Here is an 18,559-nt window from a genome sequence, read left to right as displayed (position 1 = left end):
TCCCATGTTTCATCAAACTGTAATAATTTATTCTTTTTCTTTTAGGATATATAAGAAGACATGTCAGAGGTTTTGAAGAAATTTGAAGACACAGAGATGCAGGCAGTCTGTGAGGTTAGCCTAGTGGCTATGCGCTTTGCAACCATATGCCTGGGGAAGGAGTGTCCTAGGTTCGATTCCCGTCGGTGACGTGAGGAGCTGAAGGATCTTCCTCAGCCATAGCCAAGTTAGCCAGTCTTGGGCGTGGACAGCAGGGTTTTTCCCCCAGTTTATTCTGGGGTTTTTCATCCTGCAAAGCAGACAAACTGGCCTTGAGAATTCAACACTACAGGCCATAGGATACACCGGGGCATAAGGCTGACCACCTTATCCTGTAAACGGAGTGAGGTCCGATGATCAATGGACCCTCGACACCGCAAGGTAAAAGAGGGTATAAGGAAGATGAGATGAGATGAGATGCAGGCTGTCATCAAGTTTTATGTGCTGTAAAAAAAGTCCACAACTGAAATTCACCAAAGTTTTAAACTTGGCCAGATGGGTGGCCAAGTTTAAAACTGAGTATCTTGAGACAACAGATGTCCCCAGGTCAGGAGGATCTTCCACAGCAATCACACCTGAAAACATCGATGCAGTGCATGCTATGATCTTTGATGATAGATGAATAACAGATAAAAACATTGCAAAGATTCTGGGGATATCAAGGGAATGAGTTGTTGCACTCATTATCCACCAACATCTGGACATGCAGAAGGTCTCAGCAAAGGGGATCCCCAAATGTTTGAATGCCGACCAAAAGAGAGAACATGTGCTGTCATCTCAAAGGATTTTGGTTTTTTTTGAGAAATCAGGCACAAAAACTTTATGACTCGTGTTGTGACTGTTGATGAAACATGGCTTCATCATTATAACCCAGAGACCAAACAACAGTCAATAGAGTGGAGACAAAAAGGTTTTCCATGGCCAAAGAAGTTCCAAACACAAAAGTCAGCAGGGAAGGTTCTTGCAATTGTCTTTTGGGATATGGATGGTGTAATCCTCACCAAGTACCTCAAAAAAGGTGAAAATGTTACAGAAGCAGTTTATTCAACAGCTCTGAAAGAACTGAAGGAGGTACTGTTAAATCTTGAATGAAGAAATTTCATTGTGAAATATCTCATTCAGGATTTTATAAGCATCAAAACTCTGAGAGAAATACTTGTATATAAGTAGAGATGTTAATTGCTTGAAAATTTTAAATAAACGCTTTTAATATTGGACTATTCTATGTAAGAAAATATTACCTGTTCTTCTTGTAAATTTAACAATGGAAGAAAATTTGATGAGAATTATGTTAGTATGTAAAAGCGAGTTCAAAGTTCGCAAACAAGACACTCGTATTAGTAACATGCCCCAAGGCAGTCACGTACGCACAGAGTAAGTTGCGTGCAGGAGTTTCCTGGGAGATGTGAGGAGAAGGACCGGAACCGTGTGCAAAGGAGTAGTGCCGAGCGGAAAGGTATGATGCTGTAGGAGTGCTGCTCAAGGTACGATATAAAAAGCTTGATGCCACTCGCATATTCTCTCTCGTAGGCTTTTTTTTTCTCTCTCAACTTTGGCGTAGGTCACTCGAGGGGCCAAGCTTGAGTAATTCCCTGAGATGAATACATGAGAGCGGTCAAGAGAACGATGTCTAGACACAGTTATGCGGCCGAGTAGCGAGCCAAGTGCAGGCATTTCATCAGTAAAGTGGGAGAATCAACACAAGCTGATCTTCATGCTAGATCACGTGGACCAACTTAAGCAGAGCTGTTCTCGTCTACACCGGAAAGGATAATTCATGATTGTGAGTTCCAGGCTGGCCCATCAAATAAACATCTGTGAAAAAGAAGGAGTGATCTGTGGAAAGAATTGTAAGGATCGAGAGATAGATCCCAATAAAGTCCGAAGGTCCCAGTAACATACAATTTTTTTTAGTTTCCTTTGTGTGTATAAAAGAACTTTGTGTGTAATAATGTGCAAAATTATTCATTAATGGGACCTATATAAGATATGAAACAGGACTTTAGAGCTTAGCCTGATACTAGAATGTTTTATCTCTGAGAGCAAATTCTGATATAGTATGGTGTTAATTTGTATGTAGTATGTTATAGTTTAGTAATGCTTGAAGCTTGATAAGTTAAGCATTGAGAGAAATTGTAGATCTGATTGTTAGAGATCAGTGAAATGATTCATAATTAATATTATCTCGTGGTAGAATTCAACTAGGAAAACTGAGGTTATGTATAGTTAAGTCTGTTAACTTAGAAGAAAAATTTACTTTAGTTATATGACAAGTCTTGTAAATTTGTATTGTGATAGTTTGATGAATAAACTCTTTTTCTTTCACCTAACAAATTGCCTGATGAATGAATCCAATGCACCACTCATCAAGTAGAACCTGAGCGGAACTAGCTAATTGGGAAAGATCACGACTGCAATGAGAATTTAAAATAAGGGATTCAGTTAACTTGGTAACTGTTATTATATAGATTGTATAACCGTGTGTTACTCTGAGAGTTCACTCCTTGACTAAGAAGCTTTTTCTAATCTAAGGATTCTGGATGGCGCAGCACTAACAAACAAATTATCCAGAACCCAATGGGGAGACAATTCCAGATTTTCAAATAAAGAAATTGGCTCAATCCATAGGCAGTTTCTTTGTTTATTGAATTCGCACACAAGAGCAATCTAAGTGACGGCTACAGAAGTTGATAGGTAGTTTGAGTATCGATAGGACATATAAAGAGGAATCAAAAAGAAATGTCCCCTACCTAAATAATGACATCTTATTTAGGTAAGGAACCAACACATATAACAGTACTGAAGGAAAAATGCCAGAAAGCATTATTCAACATGTCATTCAACATGCAGCATTATTCAACTGAAGGAAATATATATATATATTGCTTATGAAACAGTAATAATTTAATCGTGAAATGTTCGACAGGTTATTATTCGCTAAGGTAATAAATAAATCAATTACTGCAGTCTGTATGCAACTGAAGCACAGGCCTTAATAGCATTAAAAATGCTCTCAAATAACTTTTTTTTTTTTCATATGTAATTGAAAGTCCAGATTTTTTATTTAATAATAAAAATATGGAGGTCAGTTTAATGTGGCTAAATGTAAGGTCTTGAAATTTCACATCCACAGATGAGAGAGTGTATACTCTATTGGTGGATCTCTACTAGAGGAAGTGGATGAGACAAAATATCTTGAGATGATTGCTGATAAAAATATGGAGTTCAGGCAAGATACTGCAAAGGCTGTGAAGGCAATCAAGAGGATTTCTGCAATACAAACACAGGCTTTGATCAGTAGAGATAAAAGAGTGGTGATTCATTGTATAAAGCCCTGATCAGGCCACATCTGGACTATTGTGCCCCCCCCCCCAGGCATGGTCATTGGGATCTGAAGAGGATAAATTAACTTTGTAGAGGCTACCACAGAGGAGGATAACCAAAATTATATTAGGACTCTACAATACAGTTATAAGGATAGACTGAGGGCATTGCAAAGTTTAGTGAACAGAAGACGAAGCAGGATGACATGATGATATTTAAACTGGTGAGAGGTATTGCATGGAGGGTGGTTGGACCATGGAATTCATTGCCTCATAGAGCGATAGGATTTAAGAAATGGTATGATAGACTGTGTTGTCTAAGATGGGCCTCTGATGATAAGTCTTGTAACTTCATGATGGAGATCCATAAGTTGTTCTTGAGTTGTTATATAATAATAATAATAATAATAATAATAATAATAATAATAATGCAGTGATGGCATTTTATTATATTTGAAAGCAATTAATATTATATTCTTTCCTTATATATAGCCAGCCTTAGCTGCCAAGCTGGCTAAGGCAAAGAGGCAATGTATTTGTCTGTCAACTGTCTGTCTGACAAGGCTCAGTTTCCAGGAGAAAATAACTGTCTAGAGCAGCACTTCCCAAACTGTGGGCCACAGTCCCCCACTTGGGGGCCATAGGTTTTGTTGAGGGGGGGGGTGAAATAATGAAAACAAATTTAAAATGTCTTAAGACTAAGTAGATTTTTTTTATTTTAAAAGAAACGTATTTAACTTTTATTATTTATTATTTCGTTTTTGTTTTATTGTCCAGATTTCGCTTCCATACATTAAGACCGGTAGGGCTAATGTATTGTATACTTTTAGCCTGGTTTGTTTTTGAACTAGGTTTGGTTTAAATATAGAGTTAATTACTCCTGTTATTTTTAAATATTTTGCAATTTTTACGTTTATATCTTTTTCATAAGTGATCATACATCCTAGGTAGTTAAATGAATTCACCTGTTCTAAGATCTTGTTATCTAATACTATTTTAGTTCTTGCTGGATCTTGTCCTTTAAAGGCCATAGTTTTTGATTTTTCCGTTGATATTATCATACCATAATCTTTGGATATCTCATTTAGATTTAAAATAGCTTTCTGTAAGTGATCTTCAGAATTTGTAATTATTATTTGGTCATCTGCAAAGAGGAGAGTGTTTAAGTTAACTGTAGGTGAAAGTTTAATTCCTTGATGTAAATTTTTACTCCATTTTATTATTATTTCATTTAAGTAGATATTAAAAAGAGTTGCTGAGAGGGGGACATCCCTGTCGGACTCCTTGGTTTATCTCTCTTGTATATGATAGCTCATGATTTAATCTTATTTGTATTTGATTATTTTCATATATACTTGTGACAGCTTTTAGGATATTATTTGGTATTTGTCTTTCTTTTAATATGTTAAATAATGTTTCTTTTAACTTTGTCAAATGCTTTTTCAAAGTCAATAAATGCAATATGTGTTTCTAAATATATTCTGGACAATGAAACAAAAAGACAAACAAAGATTAACAACAGCAGAAATGAAGTTTATGAGAAAAACTGCAAAGTATACCCTATTTGATCACAAAAGAAACGAAGATATTATGAAAGAATTAAACCAAGAACCAGTAATTGAAAAAATTTAAAAAATATAAACATAGATGGATGGAACACGTTCAAAGAATGAAAACAGAAAGATTACCAAAACAAGCCTTAAAGTACAAGCCATTAGGAAAAAGAAAACCAGGACGTTCTCTTAAACGATTCAACGATGACTTCTAAGGCCGGAACAGGCCATACTAGGCCTAAATCCTTGATACGTATGATGATAATGATTATTTCTTTTTTGTTATTTTTTATATTTTAATGGAAAAATTCACACATTGGTGTTGGTTCACAAACTTTGCTTTCTGTGTATTTCGGCGCTTAATGAATATTAATAAATATTGCATATTCATATGCTTCATTTCAAAGCAGTGGTTAATTGTATTTACTTCGAGTGCTCTCCAGGGAAGCTCCAAATCTTCCTGTTCCTTTCATCATGCGTTCGTAATCAGGGACTGTTGATATTGACTTTATATACATATCAAAACTCATTTTATGTTATCACTGTCATCTGAGCTAGTTTTCTATTACCAATAAAAGTTTCGCATATACTTCACATATGAAAAAAAGCTTAAACAAGTTCATGTGGGGAGATAGTAACTTGCTTGCAGCGGTAAACAACATGCCCTCCCTAACAGCCACTATACTGCAGAGGCAATAAAAACAAGTACTTTTATTATGCCAGTGAATAAGGTATGAAGAATCTGTGTAATATATTTCTCAACAAATGGTGCAATTAGAGACAAATGGGATAAAAACACACTAATTAATGAATCACATACAGAAACTATGCTGTATAGACTGAAACAAAACCATATGTTGCATGGGCAAACACAGTATCTAACTAAAAACTATTGTTATTAATTAGATGTATGTAAGTTCAATTTCCTAAGGCAGCAATAAAATTCAATCGAACATGTTAAAATTCGTAAAAGCGTTAAAACTAAGTAATATATGTATATATAATGAATGTTATGGCAGTTTCACATATGGAATTCGGTTGAAGAGAGTTAGCATTTCAACTCAATTGTCAGCTATGCTTTTATCTTTCAGCTGCACGATCTTTTGTTAATACCGCACCAATCATATGCACGTTTTAATAACCTGCCTTTGCTGTCTGTTTCGCATTAGGTTAATTACTTTAAAGGGAGAAAAGTCACAAAAGAAAAAAATGTTCCTGGTCCAGGGATTCCCTTATTCAGGTAATATTCACTAATTTCATGTTATCAGTATCGGTAAGTGGTGATATTATTTGATCTATTCTACATTAAGAAATTTAACCCTGAAATGGATAAGTGGGTGATAAAAAATAAAAAAAAATTCACGCGAACAATCAGAAGAAGCAGAAATAGACTCAAAAAAAAAAAAGACAGTATTTCATATTTTACCAGAACAGCCCGCATCGTCTTCAGAACCAAACAGTAAGAGGCAAAAAATGTAATATATGCATTTGATTTTTGCAATATTTGTTGTGTATGTTTTGTATTGAATATAAATACAATAAATATTATAATAATATATCTCTCTATTATTTTTTTTCAAGGGGGCCGTGAAATATTTAAATTTTTGCAAAGGGAGACCTGACATCCAGAAGTTTGGGAAGCACTGGTCTAGAGACTGCTAGGTTAAGTTTATGAAAGAGGAGAAACAGAAAATATATATTTATAATCTGGAATGCAATTTATCATCAAATTCCTGATATATATATACCATGAAGGGGGGGGGGGGGTGTACACAGGAAAGGATATTACAATATGTTGAATTGGATTTAAATGGTATTGATGCAAACATAGATTGATAAGAAAATAACTATTTATTAACTTAAAAGCTAATATTTTGCTGATATTATATCTAGCATCTCCAGAGCATAAAAACAAAAAAAAAGTTTATGCGCTCTGATATTACAATAGTACCACATGGAAAAGTTAGATCATTAGTAATTTCCTATCAACAATTTTCCTCCAAATTAACTTTTCTGTCAAGACTACAAAATTGTCAGATTTTATATTTCTATCTTCTAAGACATCTTGTTGTATCAGTCCACCTAGACCATGGTCTTGATCTGAGTCTTTTTCTTGCCATTTTGACAAAAAAACACTTCTGTGTTGTATTTGGTCACTTCTTAAATATTGAACTGAAATTTTATATTGGCTTTATTAGTTGACCAGATATTTTTAAAATATATAAGAATTGTCTACAAGTTTAATCGAGAAGCCTGGAAATTCGAATAAAAGAACATGTAGGAGATGTCAACAACAGAACAGATACTTCAGGATTAGCTCATCACTTCTTAATCTCTAACCACACCTTCGATTGGGATAAAAGCTCCATGCCTTATATAGAAGAGGATTTTCAATGTAGAAACTTCAAAGAAGCTGCTGTTGTTCTCCAGAAGCAGAGTAGGGAATCCTACTCTGCTTCTGGAGAAAATCTAAACAGAAATCAAGGAATGATTCTGAAAGACATCTGGAAAAGCCTAATAAGTTCGCTCAGCTTACCAGAATTTCATTTCACCCAAAACTATATAACGTGCTCAATAAACAATGACTGATACACCACGTCCCATGCTTATGATGTTACGTGCCGTTTTAATTTATTTGACCATGTTACTCCATTCTTCTTTTTTACTAGTAAATGTGAGTTCCATGTACCGTCACACATGTCCTGAAGAAGCCAGGCAGTAATGCTGATGAAACTTGTAGACAATTCTTATATATTTTACAAATATCTGGTCAACTAATAAAGCCAATATAAAATTTCAGTTAAAAAAAAAAAAAACACTTGTTTTGCTAACCTCTCCTCTTTCTGTTTAAGTGACCATATCACCTGAGATTAGCCCTGCTAACACATTCTTGAATGTTAACGATATCAAATTTTCTCCTAATATCCTCATTTTTAATATGATACTGCTATTGATGCCATCTGTTCACTGCTCTAATCTTTCTCGGAACTCTCATATCTGTAGTCTCCAGTCTTTGATCGAGTGTATTATTTCTAACACAGCTCACAAATTCATAAGTTGAAATTGGTTTTAACACCATGTTGTATACAGCTAGTTTAGTATTTTAACTAATTTCTCTCTTATTCCATATAAATTTATTAATTTGACTCCCTACCATACTAGCTTTGCTAATCCCATTGTCTACTTCCATATTTAATCTGTCATCTTCACTAAAAATTGTGCCTAAATAACTGAAATGCTTTAGTTGTTCTACAGGTTCTCCATTCAGGTTGCAGTTATTTTCAATGTTACTGCCTATTTTTACTGTTTTTGTCTTTTTATTGTTGATTTTCATACCAAATTTATTACAGCCGTTATTCAATTTAGTCAGGGAATCCTACAGAAAAGTAAAGAGCTGAAATTAACATATCAAATTTTGATATCATGTTTCGATATCACGATGATTAAAAATGGAGATAATGTGTGGGCTCATTTCACACATGATTTAACATCAAACCATCTTCCTGTACATCCATCAGTTCTAACCACTGACTAACAACTCAAATATAGATAATGTATTGCCTGATATAATGTCACCATATAATTTATTTCCTATGTTTTGATAGTGTTTTGCACAGTTTTTTCCTTTTGGCACCTTGTCTTTTCCAGATCTATAAATTGAAATTTAGATCCTTGTTATATTCACATGATTTCTTAACTATTTGTCTTGGAGTGAAAATCTGATCTGATCCTGACAACCTTTATTTAGCCTGAATCCAAATTGTTCTTTGAGATTCACTTCCACAATTTTTACTTAACCTTTTCTCAAGTACATTTGTATAAATATTACCAGAAACACTCAGTAGAGAAATTCAGTTTGATTTCCCTTTTTATAGATGGGTACTATGAGAGGTTGACTCCAATAATCTGGAATTCGATCCTCTGACCAGGCTTTTTGAATTATGCATTGCAGCCACTGTAAAATATTTATACTTACATATTTGAGCATTTTTTGGTCAAATATCATCTACCCTAGCTGCCTTTCCACATCTTAGGTTTTTGATAGCTTTTACAATTTTAAGTATTGATATAAATTCCTGATTGCAATCCTGTTGAGTGTTTTCTACCACTATACTGTCACTGCTTTTTTTCATTTAGCAATCTTTCAAAGTAATCATTCCCGACATCTAGAATATTATCTTCACTTTTCAAGGTCACCTTTATTATCTTCGATTCTTTTTACAGTACTCATTCTGAGCTTCTTCAATAGCCTCCAGAATATCTTAACATCTCCTGATATTTATTTTCTATGTTTTTACCAAAGCCTTCCAATGACTTTTGTTTAGCTAGTTTTACATGGTGCTTCGCTTTCTTATATTTTTTTTGTATTCTCTCTGAGCACAGGATTACTTACTTGCCAGGAACTTTTGATACACTTTCTTCTTTTCTTTGACTGTCTTCTCTTTGATTTCCTGTGTCCTCCATGGGGGGTTGTGGTTTTTCTATCCTTGCAGACAACCTCATCACATGCCCCGCTGACTGAATCAATCAATGAAATTCATTTTATTATAATTCTAATAATTTTTTTTAATGTGAATCCCACTCACAAACAGTTGTAAACCTATCATACATTAGTGTCATAGAAATGAGAAATAGTAAATAAAAAAAATTGAAAAAAAAGATTGAGAAAGGTTGTACTTGAGTACTGCTTAGAACCTTTCTCAATCTATTTTTTTTTTTTTTACAATAATAAGGTTGTAACTGCACTGAAAAGGATTTCACAATAAAGTTGTAATCTGAGTTATCTACATGAAAAATAACATCTGTATTGTTCATATGAGAATGGTTAATGGTGAGGAAAACACTGAGGATGTTGGGAGAGTTAGGATTATATGGTATTCTTGCAAGTAGATAATCTCCGTGAGATTATCTACTTACTTTTCTCTCCATGAGTGAGAGAAAAGGTTTCTGTATTGCATGAATTATGAATAATTATAAATATTACTCTAATTCTCAGGAATATGACTTGGGTAGATTATAAAAATTAAGCTGGAAAAAAGCATCACTTACACAACAAAATGGAAGAAACAGAAAGACTGTAGCAGAGGCACAACAGGCAAAAAATCAATATGATGAAACAGGAATAATAAAATTTTAAGTAGTGTTAAGAAGCCAATATTCTAGGATGAAGATTCTAGGATGCACTGGAAGTACTCTATTTCTAGGGGAAAAAAAGGGGGGGGTGAAGTAGGAATTTTAACAAGGAATTACATTTTAAAAGATAAAGCTTTGGAATGCCATTTTTTACCAACAAAAGAAGGTTTAAAAAATGGGTTTTACCTTTAACACTCTGGACAGGATAGAGGATACAAAATATTATACTCCTCAAAATACTTTGACATACAGTACAAATGTATGTCAAAGTGAAGAAAAAAAAACTTCCCATAAAAAGAACTAGAGCTGTCAAAACATTTAAAAATACGAGTTGTTTCGACTGCATAGGACATCATTTTACAGATATTTTAATAGGCAAAATCTTTTAGATAAAATATTATTAATTACATTTCCAAGACCACATGTTTCAAGACCAAAGACTATATACACTGAAAGAGATCTTGAATTAGCAATTTTGTATATTTCAAATTGGGAAGGGAGGTTCTCAGAGTACTTTTGAGGTGATGCTAATAGCAGAATTTGCCTTCTTTCCATAATTTATAAGATTAATAAGATTTTGTCATTGTGATGTGTATAATGCCAATTTTTCCAAAACAGTTAACATCATGTTGTTACATAGATATGCATGTAACAACAAAATTAAGGAATAATGCTTACACAAACATTATTCTTTAATTTCCATCTCTCTCTCTCTCTCTCTCTCTTATTACTTAATTTACACTTTCTAAACCTTTGCCAAGCAACTGTTAACTTTTATTCTCTCTCTCTCTCACTTCTCTTTTGCACTTCTTTTTTTGATATTTTATATTTAAGAGGAAGTGCAAATTTGTCGCAAAGTGTTGTAGTAGGAGAATTAAGTAGCAGTGGAGAGGAAGATGTATTTAGCAAAGTAGAGTAGTGTCCTCCCATGATGAGTCCTTGAACTCTCTGGAGGTGTCACGTAATAATAATAATAATAATTTATTTCAAAATATTTCATATTTAATTTCTCACCCCTTAACGTGAGTATGGTGAGTATACCTTACTTCATGTAATATATATCTGTTATATTATCGATAGTCCCTACCCTTCTTTCTTTCTTTTTGTTCCTTTCCCAAATGCTATTAAAGTATTTGAGGGCTAGAGGTGAATCTTTCCAGTTGTACTATTATTTTTCATCTTATGCAGTGGGAGTCTGCCTTGTCTCTCAAGTATTTGCCTCACTTAGCAGGGTATAGTCAAAACTCACCTAGTCAATGTGGGATGAATAATGAACAAAACCCCCAAGATATGCGGAAAGGGACTCTGAAACTTTACCACTTTTTTTTTTCTTGTAGTGACTTCACTCCAAAATTCTAATATGTTTGTGTCTTATAATACATCTCATGCTGCATTGATAACCATGCAGAATAATCAGAGCCATGTTCAGAACTTAGGCAGAGGGTCCTATTTGAGAGGTATATTACAGTCTCCAACACAAGTCAGTGTTACTCTGAACAAGGAATACAGAAGTATGGATTAACCTCAGAAGTGAACTTTATATTGGCACATGGGGTCAACAGATGGGTACTCTTGTTATTGTCTATAGAGAGATGGAAAGGAATAAAATTGACATCCTGGGAATTACAGGGAGTAGATGGAATGGAGAAGGTCATTTCAAAAGACAGGATGATAAGCTAGTTATTTAGGAGGTGACTCAAAGCATCATGGAGCAGTTGTAGTGCTGAGGAAAGTTCAGGCAAGAGCTCTTCTTGTTATAATCCCATAGTTTAGCACTTCCACACAGATGGACCAGACAAAGAGAGTGAGGAGTTCTCTGAAAACCTACAGACTGTGTAGGACTGACTACCAAGAAGAAATGTACTTTATATCTTAGGGGACTTTACTAATTTGCCAATGCTGACAGATTAGTTATTACTAATACCCACTTCCAGAAACACCCAGAATGGACCCATACTTGGACATCTAATATTGATAGGTCAAGGAACCAGATTGATTCCATCCTGGCTCTCCAATGGTGGAAGACAAGCATCTTTGATGTGCATAGTTGTCCAGGAGCAGACTGTGGTAATGACCATCGGCTAGAGAGCCAAAGTAAGGCTAAGACTCTGAAACCTACGACCTAAAAACAGTTTGCAATCTGGCTATAAAACCAGAACTATTACAATAGAAGGCATTAACTGGACAATGCAACAGTTATCAAAAATTTGGCCACTTGCAATGCTGCTGCAAGGCTGATTTCTGTGTTAAATGCAGAGAAACCCATGCAATGGCTTCCTGCAAAAAAATAAACAACAGAGCCAGTTAAATGCATCAACTGTGGCAGTCTACATCCTGCCAATGACAGGGGTTGCAAACAATACTTGGCCACCCAAAAAATTAACAAAAGAAAACCTAAGAATCCCATCAAAAACTGCATGGGCATCCCCAGCAAATACTGATACCCCCCCCCCCCAGTGGCACAACAAACCATCCAAATACATGTCTTGTATGTATGCAGAGGTAGTGGCTTCCAAACCTGCAGGGGGAAAAAAAAAAAAATCCAGCAAAAGCTGCAGTCATAGCAACAACTCTGGCAGAAATGTTGAGTTCAGCAAAGCAAACCCCCAGCCAGGACTCTCCACAAACAAATTTGTGAGACATACACAAATAATCCTTACTGCACTAATTGATGGTTAACAGCACAGAAGGTCAAACTCTCTACAGGTTGCATTCTGGAATGCTAATGGTCTAGGAAACAAAATGCATGAACTACAAGAATTTATGACACATTATAGTGATGAGGTAATCCTAAACAAAACCACCTATGATCAGCCAACAACCCAAAGCTCAGGAATTATGTTCTATACAGAACTATGGCTATAATTATATACAGAACATAGTTCCATATATAACTATTCAAATAACAGTTATTACTGGATGCAGACACAACTGAAATTCTAGACACAAACGAAGCAGTGCTAGTAGCAGGAGACCTAAATGCTAAGCACACATCTTGGAACAGTAGAACCACAAATTGAAACCGTAGAACTCTCGATGATTTTGCTGCTGTCGGGAATAAAGCGGCCATAGGACCTCCACAACCCACATACTACAATGTAGCAGGACTGTCATTGACATAGTGGTACTACAAAACGTCATGCATCAATATCAAATAAGTGTGATGGATGACCCCAGTTGTGACCAAAACCCAGTTTTATTCTAAATGGGCTTACAACATGAAAATAACCAGATCAGGTTCAAACTGTCAATTGAACAAAACTAACAACTGCTCTACATGAATCAGTTGGCCCAGTTCCAGCATCGACTAAGAGGGGGGAGAAAAAAATCAATGACTCAATTTTGAGCTTAGAAAAGCAGATAACAAACATTAACAGCTACCACCACAGATATGCCATGCACAAACTCTGACTGGTATTGATGCCTGGCCCTGTTCTGTAAAAAGAACAGAGCCAGGCACCAATACCACAGAACACTGGGCCCCGGAGATCAACAAGTGCTCAATAGGGTTACAAAGGAAGTTTGATAGGTGCTTTAAAACCATTGAAATCAACAGTGGGAAACAAAAACTCAGTCCTTAAACACAGAGGACCAGAAAATTTGGAAAATAACCAAAGTCCTTAAACCATGCACAGACCTTAAATCTTTCCCAAAATCCATGGTGAGTGTGGTCTGGTTTACTGTGATATAGACAAAGTTGAATACTTTGCTGACAGCAAAGCATTCAACTTTGCTGTCAGCAAAGTTGAATTAACTTTGAACTACATTGCTTTTAACTTTGCTGATAGCAAAGTTAAAAGCAGTGTAGTTCGACCTACACTTCATCAGTCAAGCATGCACCTGAATATGATGTATACTTAAACACACAGAAAACATAAACCCAATCCAACTGACATCACCAACTGAGGTATCTGAAATTATCATGAAACTTAATAGGAAAGCACCAGGCCTAGATGGGATTTCTAACAAAATCATCCACCCTGCCACATAAAGCCATAATGCACATTGTTACTAACATTAATGCTATACTGAGATAATGCTACTTCCTTGCATGATGAAAAGTAGCAGATGTGATCTTAATCTCGAAAAACCAGGAAAAGCAGCACACCTTCCCCAAACCTATCACTCAATTCAGTCTGCTTTCCTGCCTAGGAAAAATAGCTGAAAATGCTATGACTGCACAAAGTCACTAAAGAATTAAATCTCATCCCTGATGAGTAATTTGGATTCTGGGAGAACCACTCCACAGAACAAGTTTACAGAGTAGTGGAAAACATCAGTGTAGGATTCAACTAAAAGCAGCACACACGGATAATCTTCCTGGATTGCCAAAGAATTCAAAATATGGCAATACTCCATGCCAAATTCTCATTAGGACTGGTCAAACTTGCAAAACTTACCTCAGCAATTGCAAACTCTGAGTGGAGCTACAGTGAATTAGATTATCTGAACGCAACATCACTGCAAGCTTCCCCCAGGACTCCCTGCTATCTATGTGGCTGACATGCAATGTCTGCCACATAGAGAGCAAAGTTGCTGCCACAATGGCCTTATATGCAGATGATACAGAATAATGGTCTACTCCTTGCAACCTAGATTAGCAACTGACAAAATGCAGTCTCAGTACTAGAACAACAGTCTAAGAAATGGCAAATTGATGTTCATGCAGACAAGAGCACTGCAGTACTATTCACAAGAAGATAAGTGTCTCCAAAGAGCAAAGCTGTCATGCTTAGCAACCCCATTCTATGGTAACCAGTAGTGAAATATTTATGGATACAACTAGATAAAGGGCTTCACTTTACAACTTATATCGTTTATGTCTTCTCAAAAGGAAATAAGCACAGAACTCAAAATACTGCTATACAAGATGCTGATCAGGCCATTCCTAATGTATGGCTCACCTGCGTGAAGTCACAGTGGATTCAAACATTAGTAAACTACAAACAAGCCAAAACAAACGTTTATGAATAGTGCTTAATGCACCATGGTTTGTAAGAAACATACAGCCTCATTGAGAAGCCGATATCCCTGAGATCAAAACTTTCTTACATGAAAAGGCTGCAAAAATTCTTTGCAAATGCTACTATCCATCCTAACCCACTAATATGCCAAGCAGTAGACTACAGTGAATATGATCCTGCAAAACAAATGTCCCAAAACCATACTGAACATGTAAGTTTTTTTTTTTAAAACCCACTGGCAGAAACCCAAAATGGCTGAGCCAAAGGCTCAATAACATCCATAGCCTATTATGGTCTAGTAATATGGCAAAATGAGCTTCTTTTCAAACTCCTGCAGGCCGAAATCTAACTAGGAGTGGTCAAATTTACCAAACTTACCTCAGCAATCGCAAACTCTGAGTGAAGCTACAGAGAATTAGATCATCTGAATGCAATATCACTGCAGGCTTCTCCCCAGGGCTCCCTGGTATCACCTCTGCTCTTTGTTATTTATGTGGCTGATATGCAACGTTAGCTATGTAGATAGCCAAATTGCCACCACAGTGGCCTTATATGCAAATGATACTGCAATAAGGTCCACTCCTTGCAACCTAGATTAGCAACTGACAAATGAAAAACACAGTGACAGTACTAGAACAACAGTTTAAGAAATGGCAAATAGCATTTCCACTTGAAATGTGGAAAGGCAACTAGAGTAGGTGATATTTGACCAGAAATGCTTAAGTATGAAGGTATAAAAGTGGTTACACTGCATAATTCAGGGAGCCTGGTCAGAAGGTTGAATTCCCAAATGATTAGAGTAGAGCTCTAATAGTGCCCATCTATATAAAAAAAAAGGGTATAAAACTGAATGTGAGAATTACAGAGGAATTTCTCTACTAAGTGTTCGGATAAGATTTATGAAAGCATACTTGAAAAAAAAAGGTTGAGAAAGAGTGTGGAAGAGAAACTTGAAGAACAAGAGGGTTCAGGCCAAATAGAGATTGTCAAGATCAGATTTTCACTTTAAGACAAATAGTTGAGAAATTGTGGGAATATGACAAGGATCTATACTTAAGTTTTGTAGATCTGGAAAAGGCATACGACAAAGATGTGAAACTTGGAACCTAAAGAGGTCTGATAGGAAAAGGATAGTTACTTTTGAGATGTGGTGTTACAGAAAGCTGTTGAGGATATCATATACTGAAAGGCATTCAAATGGATGGGTGTGCTAGAAAAAATTGATAGAACTTGAAAGTTCAAAGATATTGATAAAAGAAAGCTGAAATACTTTGGACACATTGAAAGAATGGAAAGAGGACTTCTTAAAACAGTAATAGAAGGTAAAGTTCCTGAAAAAAGAGAAAGCAGTATACTTTCATGGTGTACTGCTTTCTGTTTTTCACTCCAGACACACTATTAGGTGTGTTCGGAGTGACTTTTCTTAGAGAATTGAAGCCTCCAGAAAAGCATATGACAGGAATACCTGGAGAAGACCTATGTCGAACCTGACACCAAGGAAAAGATTGACTGTATGGCATCTGATGATGCCCAATGAGTGGATGGATGGAGAAAGCATTCATTTTAGAATTATTTGTCCATATTAGCTATAAAAGTTGAAAAATCGAATAGGTACAGGGCAAAAAAAAAAATAAAAATAAAAATAATAAATAAACAGAACTAAGCAAGAGAAGGAATAAAATTTTGATGATTCTATGATCAGAGGAGTAGTTAAAGAGAGCATGGCAATCTTATTTCTGGTGTGAAAATAATGAATTGGAGAAAAGACATGAAAGTAGAGAGCAACGAGTGCAAATGAATCAAAGTGTAGATTATACAGAAAAAATGGTGTGCAGTTTGTAGAAGTATTGACTGAAGGAATTATATAAGCCAGCCTGGTTGGCCAAGTGGTTCGAGAGTCTGCTCTCCAGACGAAAGGCTGCGGGTTCGAATCCCGCCGTGGGCATGGATGTTTGTGATCGTCTGTGAAAATACTAGCGGCGGCAGTCGGCGACAGATGGTGTTCGTGTAGATCAGGGTTTCCCAAACTGTGTTCTGCAGAAGTGAATAAGAATTCCAGGAGAAGTTCTCCTGGAATTTGTCATTTTAGTTTTCTAAGCATTTTTCATGAATAAATATTTTATAGTGGAAATATTCTGAGGAGAATAATACTCGTGAATATGTCGAAAAGCTCAGACCCAGAAAGCCTAATAACATCTGTGTATCGTTAATTTTCACACATCGAAACCTTTGAACATTTGGAAAAGGGAATACCGCTGTTTATGACCGGCATAAAAATTGCCTGCAAGTGGATTATAAAATTTTATTATTATTATTACGGGCGACTCCAGGGAGTCCTTAGACTCATTGAGGGAGGCCCTAACCATCATGTCCACACAATTATTCGACATTCTCACAGCATCTATCATACCTTGCCTTGAACTCATTCACTGTCATAGCACCCACAACAGACTCTGGCAGCTTATTCCACTCATTTACCACTCTAAAAGTAAAGAACCCAGCTCTAACACCCTTGCTAACCACACTCTTGGCCAGCTTCCATAGATGTCCCCTAGTTCTTCCACCACCAGTCCTGATCTCAAAAAATAACCTCTGAATTAATCCTATACAAACCCTTTAGCAAACTGAATGTCTCAATCATATCTCCCCTTTTCCGCCTATCAACTAATTTCTGCGACCCACAAATCTTCAACCTGTTCTCATATGGTTTATTCCATAGCCCCGCTATCATCTTGGTCACTCGCCTCTGGATCCTCTCCACCTCCTCCCCATCAAGAAGAACCCTAGGTGACTAAATCTGGGCACAGCAGTCGAGATGAGGTCTTATCAAGGCTTGGTACAGAGGTACAATAACGTGCTTGTCTCTGCTCATCAAAGTATTTTTCAACAACCAAGTTAGTTGATGAGATGATTTAGCCACTTTTGCAATGTGCCCTCTAAACTTCATCTCCCAATCCACTAATACTCCCAAGTCCCTGGCCTCATCAATCTCCTGGAGTAATGTTTCACCAATGTCGTATACTGCTGCTAATCTTTTCACCCCAAAATGCATAACCTTACATTTTGTCACATTAAATTGACATCCATTCTCCTTAGCCCAGAACTCCAATCTATCCAGGTCTTCCTAAAGATTTTGACATCTTCTGCATTCATTATTGCCCTACCTAACTTTGCATCATCAGCGAACAAATGAACTGTTCCTCTTAGATACTGCCCTATATCGTTAATGAACAAATTAAACAGCAGTGGTCCAAGAAAAGAACCCTACAGCACACCACTAGTCACAGGCCGTCTTTTGGACTCTACTCCTGAATAAACTACTCTTTAATATCTCTCCATCAACCACCCACCTATCCATCTCACCAACCGTATATCCATTCCCATATGTTGTAGTTTACGGATTAGAATTCCATGTAGTATCCTGTCAAAGGCCTTAGCGAGGCCCAGCAGTATCACTGTAAACCCATTAACCCTTATCCAGTATAAAATTTGAGCAAGTTACTGAGGCATGATCTATCCTTCACAAAGCCATGCTGTCCCCTGTACA

At 36.1% G+C, this 18,559-nt stretch overlaps 1 protein-coding gene across 1 annotated transcript in view; it reads right to left on the bottom strand.

Moving 5' to 3' along the window:
- LOC150095239 (G protein-coupled receptor-associated protein LMBRD2) overlaps positions 1 to 18,559 on the bottom strand; it is a 218,087-nt gene that overhangs the window by 90,600 nt on the left and 108,928 nt on the right. The window lies entirely within an intron of this gene.

Source organism: Typopeltis vanoorti, chromosome 20 (assembly GCF_054136105.1).
Source record: "Typopeltis vanoorti isolate ZY-2024b chromosome 20, IOZ_Tvanoo_1.0, whole genome shotgun sequence".
NCBI classification, from domain to species: Eukaryota; Metazoa; Arthropoda; class Arachnida; order Uropygi; family Thelyphonidae; genus Typopeltis; species Typopeltis vanoorti.
This window is presented reverse-complemented; position numbering and strand designations above follow the sequence as displayed.